An 11,571-nucleotide genomic window follows, 5' to 3' on the forward strand; every position below is an offset into this window, starting at 1 on the left:
CAGCGTTTATTTATTTTTGGGACAGAGAGAGACAGAGCATGAACGGGGGAGGGGCAGAGAGAGAGGGAGACACAGAATCGGAAACAGGCTCCAGGCTCCGAGCCATCAGCCCAGAGCCTGACGCGGCCTCGAACTCACGGACCGCGAGATCGTGACCTGGCTGAAGTCGGACGCTTAACCGACTGCGCCACCCAGGCGCCCCGACTGTGTCTTTATAAAAAGGGGATGTTTGGGGACAGGGACAGACATGCACACAGGAAAGATGATGTGAAGACCCAGGGAGAGCAACATCTACAAGCTAAGGGAGGACTGCAGCCCCCAGAAGCTGGGAGACAGGACCAGAACAGACTCTCCCTCACAGCCCTCAGAAGAAACAGATCCTGCCAATCAATACCAGATTTCCTTTATATTTTATATTATATTATTTTGTTTATTTTTTAACATTTACTTATTTATTTATTTTTGTTGATTTACTTCTTTGAGAGAGAGAGAGAGAGAGCAAACATGAGTGGGGGAAGGGCAGAGTGAGGGACAGAGAATTCCAAGCAGGCACCACACTGTCAGGGTGCTGAGGGTGACATGGGGCTCAATGTTATGAATCGTGAGATCACAACCTGAGCCAAAACCAAGAGTCGGATGCTCAGCCAAGTGAGCCACCCGGGCACCCCTGTTTATTTTGTAACACCTGATTTCGTACCTCTAGTCTCCACAATAGTGAGACGATGCATTTCTCACCATGTATGTGGTACTTGGTTACGGCCTCCCCTGCAAACGAATCTAGTCAGATACCAAGGCAAGTGGGGCTGAAAATTCACGAAGATGTGAACAGCTATGCATAGAGGAGTTAGATCCTCAGGACCCTCCCTTACTCCTGGCAGCCTGGAAATATGCTCATCCTCCTTACTCCCCCTTTTCTGTTTCCCCCTCCCCCCCCCCCAAAGGGGATTGGAAGCTACTCCTCAAGGGAAGTTGAGCCAGAGACACTCTGGCCACAAGTTCCCAGGTACAGCAGAAGGTGGGTGTGTCTCAGGGCTGAAAACTGGGCAGGAAATGGAGAGGAGGCAAGGTCCTTTCCTTCTCACAGAACTGAAGTAACCTTTGGCTCTCCTTGTGTCACCTCCAGCAGCACCAATCTAGAAAACATGGAAAATTATTTTCTGGTCACAAAGAACAGACCCCAGATACTGACATTTCTGGATCCTCCAGTGAAAAACTAGCATATTGCCCTTGCAAAAAAAGCATTATGGAGAACATGAGGGGATCTCAGGTTAAGAAATAACACACTTGTAGTCATAGAAAGAGAGAACCGAGAAAATGAGAAGATAGAATTAACAAAGAAATAATAAAAGAAAAACTCTCAGAGATGAAAGAGTAAATCTTTAGGTTAAAATATTCTATCTAGTATCTAATAATGGCACAAGGAGACAACAAAACTCCTCAGTTTGTGCTTCAGTTGTGGTGGGAAAAATATTCTTCAGAGAATTCATAACTATTGGCTTGCACTATACCGTTTGATTTATTTGTGCTATCTATATTGTTTAGGAGTCTCCTAAGTGAAAAATTTTAAAAGGATTTTTTAAGTTGATTTATTCGTTTAGAGACAGAGACAGCATGAGTCAGGGAGAGACAGAAAGAGAGGGAGAAGAGAAAGAACCCCAAGTAGGCTCTGTACCGTGAGCACAGAACCTGATGTGGGGCTCAAACTGATGAAACTCCAAGAGCATGACCTGAGCTGAAACCGAGAGTTGGACGCTTAATCTACTGAGCCACCTAGGCACCCCCTACGTCACAAATTTTAAAAGGTAATCTCAAGCTACTGTATCCCATGGGGTGCTGGGCAAAGGCAGATACAGAACTTTCCTGGAGGATTATATCTTCAAGTACTTAGTTCAGGAAAGCTGTGGATAAACCTTGTTGAAGATGAGCTCACAATCCAAAGTTAGCCAACACAACAGGAAATAATCACAAGTCTGAAGACAATCAGAGGGCACAATGAGATATGGAAGAGCTTCTGATCATACAACAATCCAATGGAGAATATTAAAAAAGCAATGATCATAGAAGAGTTTATAGGGATGCTTTGAAAATATGAAAGAAGAGTGAGATACTATCAAACAGATGAGGCAAATGTGAAAAAGCATCAGCTAGAGCTTTTAGAAATGATTGATAAAGTCATGGTTTTTTAATTTCGTTGTATGTATTTATTTATTTGAATTAAAACATTTTTTAATGTTTATAATTTAAAGACAGAGAGAGTCAGAACGTGAGCAAGGGAGGGGCAGAGGGAGAGGGAGACACAGAATCTGAAGCAGGCTCCAGGCTCTGGGCTGTCAGCAGAGAGCCAGATGTGGGGCTCAAACTCACAAACAGTGAGATCATGACCTGAGCTGAAGCCGGATGCTCAACCAACTGAGCCACCCAGGTGCCCCTCATTTTATTTATTTATTTTTAATATTATTTTTTAATGTTTATTTTTGAGAGACAGAGAGAGAGACAGAGAGTGCAAGCAGGGGAGGTTCAGAGAGAGAGGGAGACACAATCCGAAGCAGGCTCCAGGCTCTGAGCTGTCAGCACAGAGCTGGACGGGCTCGAACTCACGAACCGTGAGATCATGACCTGGGCCGAAGCTGGACACTTAACCACCTGAGCCACCCAGGTGCCCTGAAAGTCATGATTTTTTTTTTTTTAAAGCAAAGGATGGGTCAAACTACCTGTGACAGAGCTGGAAAGAGAATTAATGGTGTAGAAGAGAGATTTAGAAAATTAAAGTGTGGCATGCGAGATGGAAATTAAAAGAGTAGTTGGGAGACACGGAGGGGCACTGAAGAGGCCCCCGTGTCCCGCGAGCCCCGGGGGAAAGCAGGGAGGACAGAGGTAAGTGCTGGATCTGAAAAGAGGGATCTTGGTCAACTTCTTTAACTTTTCTAGGTTTCAGTTTCCTCCTCTGTAAAATGAGGTTAATGATAGTAACTGCTCCAGAGGGTTGTTACGAGGCTTTAATAAGTTACTATTTGTCAAATCTTGGCATATAGTAAATTCTGTACATCTTACGAAACACACAAAAAAATGTGAATGTTGTTTTAATTAGCTCAGGCTGACTGTTTTCACAAAACACCATAGACTAGATGACTGACACAACAGAGACTTATTTTCTCAGTCTATAATCTGGGAAACCCAAGACCAAGGTGCCAGTGAGAGCTCTCTTCCTGGCTTGTAGATGGACACCTTGTATCTGTATCTTCACATGGCTTTTCCTTGGTGCATTTAGATTGAGAGAGAGACAACTCTCTTCCTCTTATAAAACCACTGATCCTACCAGATTAGGACCCCATCTTTATGACCTCATTTAACCTTAGTGACCTCCTCAAATCCCTATCTCCAAATACTGTCACATCAAGCATTAGGGCACCAACACGTGAGATCTGGGGGGAGACACAGTTCAGTCCATGTTTATTGTACGAGATGTTTATTGTACGAGATCATCTATTTGAAGTGATCAACTATGATAAGAGATAGGATCTGTTCACCACCCCTGAGCTAATTTACCTTCTGATTGTGACTTCTCTGATATTTTAGTATTTGACTAAACTAAACCAGTGCATAAGAATTATATATGTCAGGATGTGCTGAAATTATTAAAAAGCATAATTCAAAAACATCATTTTTTACAAAGTTTCTTATAGAAGCAAAATAAATGAATATAGCAGATTTGTTTTAAATCAAAATGCAAAAATCTCTTTTAGGTGAAGTGTTCTGAGCTAGCTAGAGTTTTTAATCAAGAACAAATGTTGAATCACATATCATAAGCTTTTATTCCTGCAACTTTTGAGGTAATCAAATATGATTTTTCTTCTTTCCTTTTTTTGATGTGAATTACATTAACAGGCTTCTTTTTTCTGAAAAAAAATTTTTTAATATTTATTTCTGAGGGAGCAAGAGGGAGAGAGCGAACAAGCAGGGGAGGGGCAGAGAGAGAGGAGGACACAGAATCCGAAGCAGGCTGCAGGCTCTGAGCTGTTGGCCCAGAACCCAACATGGGGCTCGAACTTATGAGCTGTGAGCTCATGACCGGAGCCAAAGTTGGATGCCCAACCGACTAAGCCACTTAGGCGCCCCACATTAACAGGCTTTTTAATGCCAAGTTTTTCTTGCATTTCTGGGATACGCGAAACTGGGTCAAGATAATTAAAAAATTAATTCTTGGATTTAGTTACCACTATTTGGATTTTATTTTTGCCTTTGTGTTCATCAGTGAAATTGTACTTCTGTTTTTCCTTTCTTGTATTGTCCTTGCTTTAATTTAGATAAAGGGATATATGAATCTCAAAAAAGCAGACTAATCTCTGTGTCCCTTTCTCTCTCTCTCCCTCTGCCTCTCTGTCTCTGTCTCTGTTTCTCTCTCTCTCTCTCTCTCTCTCACACACACACACACACACACACACGCACACATGCACACATGATCTGTTGTAAACTTGTCTCTAAAACTGTTTGGATCTGATGAGATTTTTTTGTTGTTGTGTTAAAACACATACAACATCAAATTTGTGGTTCTAACCATTTTCCCCAGTTTTATTCAGATATATTTCACATATGACATTGTATTAGTTTTAGATGTGCAACATAATAATTCGATACTGTATATATTGCAAAATGATCACAATAAATCTAGTTGCCATCCATCACCTCACATAGTTACAATTCCCCCCCACCCCCCCACCCCGCAATGAGAATTTTTTTTTTGAGAGAGAGAGAGCGTGAGAGAGAACGGGGGAAGGGCAGAAAGAGAGAGAGAGAATCCTAAGCAGGTTCCACACTCAGGGCAGAGCCCATGCTGGGCTTGATCCCACGACCCTGGGCTCATGACCTGAGCCAAAATCAAGAGTCCAATGCTCAACCAACTGAGCCACCCAAGAGCCTCCTCTTGCAATGAGAACTTTTACAATCTACTCTCTTAGTAACTTTCAAACACATATTTTAGTGTACAATTAATATAGTACATATAGTAATATGTACAATTAATATAGTACAATTAGTGTATTATATTCACAGCATAGTGCAACCGTCCCGTCACCGTTATATGTTTCCAAAATATTTTCACCACCCCAAAATAGAAACTCTGTAACCATTAAACAATAACTCTGTATTTCTCCCTCTCGAGACCTAACCCAGCCCCTGGTAATGTATAATCTCCACTCTCTGTCTTGATAAATTTGCCTAGTCTAGTTATTTCATATGAATGGAATCATACAACAATTGTCCTTTTGTGTTTGGCTCACTTCACTTAGTATAAGGATTTCGAGGTTTATTCATGTCATAGCATGTGCCAGCACATGGTTTCTTTTTCAAGCTGAATTAATATTCCTTTGCAGAGCTACTCGCGGTTAACTTCTGCATTTATCAGCTGATGGGCACTTGGGTTGTTTCCATCTTTCCGTGAGAGTGCATAATGTTGCAATGAACAGTCACATACACGTGTCTGCTGCGTCCCTGCTTTCAATTCTTTTAGGTAGATTCCTAGGAGTGGAATTGTTGGGTAATTCTAGGTTTACCTTTTTAAGGGACTGCCACTGTTTTCCGCAGTGGCTGAGCCATTTTGCATTCCACCACTCATGTGCAAGGGTTCTAATTTTTGCACATCCTTGCCAACACTTGTCATTTTCCACGTTTTTGATTGACAGTCATTCCAGTAGGTATGAAGTGGCATCATACTGTGGTTTTAATTTGCATTTCCCTATGAGTAGTGATGTTGAGCTCTGTAATCCATCGGGTTTGTTGGCTAATCATGGATCTTCTTTGGAGAATAACGTTATTTGTGGAGGGTAGGGGGTGGTTGTAGCTCAGTTTGTGACTGCTGATTCTACTTCTTTGTTGCTTATAAGCCTATTCAAGCTTTAAATTTCTTCTTCTTTCAGTTTTAGAATTGTATACTTTTAGGAAATTGTTCTTTTCTTTTTTTAAATTTTTTTAACGTTTTATTTATTTTTGAGAGAGACAGAGACAGAGTGCGACCGGGGGAGGGGCAGAGAGAGGGAGTCACAGAATCTGAAGCAGGCTTCAGGCTCCAAGCTTTCAGCACAGAGCCCGATGCGGGGCTCGAACTCACGAACCGTGAGATCATGACCTGAGCCGAAGTCGGACGCTTAACCGACGGAGCCACCCAGGCACCCTGCTTTTCTTTGTTTTTAAATTGATTAGCATAAGGATTTTCAAAATATTCCTTATTATTTTTAAGCTGTGACTTATCTGTAGTTGTATCTTTTTAAAAATTATTTTGAATAATAAAAACCCCATGCTCTATGTTGGTATGCCCTTGTGGTTGTTTAAAAAATTTTTTTTTAATGTTTATTTTTGAGAGACAGAGAGGGGCACAGAGCACGAGCGGGGGAGGGGCAGAGAGAAGGGGAGACACAGAATCCAAAGTGGTCTCCAGGCTCTGAGCTGTCAGCACAGAGCCTGACTCAGCGTTCAAACCCATGAACTATGAGATCACCACCTGAGCTGAAGTTGGACACTTAACTGACTGAGTCACCCAGGCACCTCTTCCTGGTTGTTTTAAAACAAAACTTCCAAGGGGTGCCTGGGTGGCTCAGTCAGTTAAGCATCCAACTTAAGCTCAGGTCATGATCTCGCAGTTGGTGAGTTCAAGCCCCCTGTAGGGCTCTGTGCTGACTGCTCGGAGCCTGGAGCCTGCTTCGGATTCTGTGTCTCCCTCTCTCTCTGCCCCTCCCACCTCATGCTCTGTCTCTCTCTGTGTCAGAAAAATGAATAAACCTTAAAAAAAAAAACCTTCAAATTCTTTGACATTCTTCCCATTGAGAGATGAAGTTTATTTTCCTTTCCTTTGTATCTGAGCGGACTTATAACCTCATTGACGATCAAGTATTATGGAGGTGACACTGACTTGCTGGCTGATTCTTGAGGCTGAGTCACAGAAACAGTGAGGTTTCTATGTTGCTTGCTAGACCTTTCATGTTTCCGGCCTTGAGCTGCCATATAAGTTTGACTACCCTGAAGCCACCACTCTGTGAGGGAGCCAGGCCACATGGAAAGGTACACACTCTATTTGGAAGTTTTAGTCTTTGCGTCAGCCTGGCCAAGGCCCCAGACATGTGTGTCACAAGCCTTTGGATGTTTCCAACCCCTAGACATTATGTCACCTCTCGGGTTTGGCTTTTCTCAGTGGAGGCAGCAGATTAGAGTAGAGATCAATGAATCAATCACCTGTGCTCTGTTCAAATTGCTGACCTTCAGAATCCACGTGCATAATAAAATGATTGTTTTAAGCCACTGCAGTTGGGGTCATTTGTTATGCAGCACAAGTAATTGTAGCAGCCACGTCTTTAAATAGATGAACAAATGAATGAATGAACAAATGAAATATGGTCATTATTTTTTTTACTTAGGACTCTGAGGCGTATAATTTTTACTTTTATACCTAAAACACAAATAATAAGCAAGTGTATTCAATGCCTGAAAGGGTATACCACTAAAGCATTGTGCATTGGAACCCTCTTTGGGAGATTAGGACACTAAAATCAAAATGGAAAAGTCGTAGGATCTGAGATGAGACTGTCATGCTATGTTCTTTCTGGAGGAGAGCTGCCATGGCCCATTATTTAGGTCAATAAGGGTTAAACTATGCTTTTCAGACCTGAACAGGTGGAACACAAGTTCAGCCTTTAGATGAATGAGTCATTCTTACTTGGTTCTGGGAATTTTATAATATTTTTGATTGTAGTTGATACTTTCTCCAGGAAAAAAAAAATCTGTCACAAGGGAAAACACATTGCTAAAACAAAGCTCAACTTGGAAGCTAAAGAATCACCTTTGAATCATAAATTATACAAAACCATGCTCTTCAACATTTGATTTATATTTTCCAATTCACTGAATTATATACATCTCCCCTTGAAATATGGCTTAAACTCCAGCAAATCTGAACCTCTTGTTTCTATAGTAAGTGGAGAGAAACACTTATTGACTCAGATATATTGGTCCTGTAGCTTATTTTTATTTTGTAGATATTAAAGCATTTAATTTTCTTCCTCCAGGGCTATGATTTTCAGCCTGTTTCGAGTTGCAACGGCTTTCTTCTCATTTGCTTCTTTTCAAAACATTCTCCCTTCCTAAGAGAGCTGTCTAAGCTATCAAGAATAAAATGCTAGAAGATTCATTTTATCTGGAGACTCATGTCATAATTTGAAATAATTGGATACTCTCTTACATATCAGAGGAAACTGCTACTCTTAGTAGGAATTGTGAATTCTCATATTCGGATATTTTTCTTGTTGAAAAGGTTATTTTGTTACAATTTTTATATTCTCTTCTCTTCAGCTGCTTCCTTTAAAAGCATCTCACTGCTACAACCTGCTTCACCAGCTTAGGGTAGAAATATTGTCACAATGCTTTCATTTTCTAACTAGTTGCTCACAGACTAGTGCCTCCCCTGGAAGCCTCATTTGCACTTAGAAGTGTTCATAAATCTCGAACAATGGCTTACTCCATTCAAGGGGTAGTCCTGTATCCAAATGCCAAAGGAGAGAGAGCAGAGGAGTCCAGCTCGGTTTTGCAGTAAATGGCTCCAAGAGGGCTGAACGCTTTTGCCCTCAGATGCATTGATGTGTCCGCTAGTCCAAACAGTCATACCAGATTCCTCACATTTAAGAGTTCAGGGTTTTACAGGGCGCCTGGGTGGCTCAGTCGGTTAGGCATCCGACTTCAGCTCCGGTCACGATCTCACAGTCTGTGAGTTCGAGCCCCGCGTCAGGCTCTGTGCCAACAGCTCAGAGTCTGGTCCTGTTTCAGACTCTGTGTCTCCCTCTCTCTCTGATCCTTCCCCATTCGTATTCTGTCTCTGTCTCAAAAATAAATAAAAACATTAAAAAAAATTTTAAAAAGGAGTTCATAGTTTTACTTTTTAGTTTAGACCATTGCTTTTCAACCACTGTTGAATTTGTCCTTCTAGGGGACATTTGGCAAAGTTTGGGGACATGTTTGGTTGTCACAATATAGGGAACCTGCCTCCAGCATCTAGTGGGTAGAGGCCAGGGATCTTGCTAAGCCTCTTTCAAAGCACAGGACGGCCCCCTTCTCCATAAAAACATTGGCCCCAAGCGCCAATAGGACCCTGGTTTCTCCAATATGGTTATATCAATTAGCTTCCCACTGTTCCCAGCATCTGGAGAGGTTTAAGACCTCAGTCACAAGCTACACCTAAACCAGCAATTACACTCACTCCTTCCTCCCCTCCCCCCAGTCCCCTGAGTTCTGATTTGAACCACTGTCTCCACTCCCCAAACCCCTTTTCTTCTTGCTGAATTGCCCTCCAGGGTGCCAAGTATCCCTTCTAACCGATCAACTCAATTAGGACCATCCACGTTGATCAGAGAGGTTTTCATGCTGTTGAAATTCAGCAGGAAAGAGTGTAGTGCCTAAATCCCTTTTGTCCCCGTGGAGTTCCTTGCCGCTTTGCAAATTTGTTCAAGGACTACAAGGGGCATTGAGAAAGGGAAGAGTCCTTCAGGTAGTAGAAAATCCTGTTGTACCCCCATTTCCCAGGGGGTGGTGTCTTAACATTTGTGAAATCCAGAAGAGTTGCTTAGAAGACCATTCACTGCAACGAGATCTTATCCAAGGACACCTTCTGGAACTGCTGACAATATCTTAATAAAAATATTCTCTGGGCACCCATCCATCTATTATTTTCTCATGTCCTGTGATGCCACAAATTGCAATGCATTTCCTTCAAATGCACCAAATGCTAAATATACTTAGGAAGCGTAGACAGTTTGCTAGACTTAATTTAGGAAGGACATTTCTATTGATTCCAGGTCAAGAATTTTCATGTTTTTGCTGTCTGCAGCCATAGCTCTCTGTATAGACAACTGTGCTCTGCCCTTTGGTGCAGATTTCTTGAGGGACGGGGAGGGGGGGAAGATTTGAGTTCTTGCGCTGGTGCAGATGATACACTGATATAGTGGGTATCCAGGAGCATCTAAACTCACTTCCTCACTTCTGTCAAACTGGGAAGTTTTGTTTCTAACATCCTTAAATGGACCAGGGTATAAATTGAATTTTCTTGTACTTGCCTCTGATTTTGATCACTGTTGATGCTGTGGGAAATGCATGGCAGATTCCAAATAACTGTCTAGCAAATAGATTTCTGGAGTAAGCGCCATCTGTAAATTGGTAGCTGCCTGTGTTCTCACTATTAGAAGGATGGAATTTGGAGCTCAGGGCAAAAGAACACTTGTCACTGGGCACCATTCCGCTCTCTTGGGCTTGGCCTCTAAGGAGCTTTGACATACTTGAGGAATTTTACAAGGCAGCTGGGAAAGATGGACACTGCCATATGCTGCCCAACAGGGCTGGACAGTGGAGCGATCCAATGGGAGCCTGGCCAGCCTCATGAGGGTGGCCTCAGGGTCCCAAGTGCCATCATATCTAGTTGCCAGCTTTCAGTAACTCTGTTATAATTCCTCTTTCTTTTGGGGAGACTATTAAAATCTTTTATATGTTCCAACATAGTCTCATCTATGCTGTGGGAAATTACAGAAAGGGTTTATATCCATGCTTGGGACAGAAGGGTAGGGAAAGGAAGAAGAATTGTAGGAACCCGAAGGATGGTATCAGTGGAGAATCCTAGAATCCTCAAAAGGCGAGTAAATTTTAGGAACAACAGTTGGGGGAGGGAGTCTTGGGTTTGCCACTTACTATATGAATATTCTACCCTTCACTACTGACTGAGTTATTGTACAGAAGGATCCCAAGGTTTACTTACACATTCTTTGAGGTACTGCTGCTATAGGTTAGAATTCTTCAGTCCTGTCTCCTAACTCACATCTCCACTGACACTGGAGAAGGATTTGCTGTCATTTACAAGCCTCCCGTCTTTCTTTGTCCTCCCAAATCTTACCACTAGCATAGTGCTTCTCTTTCCTACTGGGATCTCATTAGTCAAGGAAATTCTCGGGACACAGTAGACACTCAATAAATATATGCTGAACGATCGAAGGAACAAACTAACACATGAAAGGAAGTTTTCACTGGGTCATTATTTGAGGACAAAAATGTATGACTGAGAGTCTGAAAAACACCATCTCATCTTGAATCAACTGTCTTGACTCAAGAGCCAGTAAGGCTGCTTATGTGAAATTCAGGAAGGCCATCGTTAGTAGTCTTTGGGGCAAGTGGTTGAGACGGTGGCTTTTAGCATCAGACTGAACTTCTGGCCTCAAACTTTGGATCTGCCATTTGCTAATAGGATAAAAAGACAGTAGCTTATGGTTTTAGTTGATTCACAATTTCAAGTTAAAATGCGTCTTTCCACCTGTTCATCCATCCATCCATCCATCCATCCATCTGACATTTATTACGTATTTGCCATGTGGCAGGTGTAGTGAAACGGGCTAGACATTCAAAATGATTAGGGAAAAATCCTTACCTTCTAGGTGTTTGCCATCTTGTGGGGGTTGAAGCCTCCATACACAGGCATCCAGCCAGGTTTGTGGTCAGTCACAGAGGAGTGTCTGGAACTGAAGTATTGTCACTGCCACTCTATTTGTTAAGTGC

Source organism: Felis catus, chromosome B1, assembly GCF_018350175.1.
Source record: "Felis catus isolate Fca126 chromosome B1, F.catus_Fca126_mat1.0, whole genome shotgun sequence".
Lineage (NCBI taxonomy): Eukaryota > Metazoa > Chordata > Mammalia > Carnivora > Felidae > Felis > Felis catus.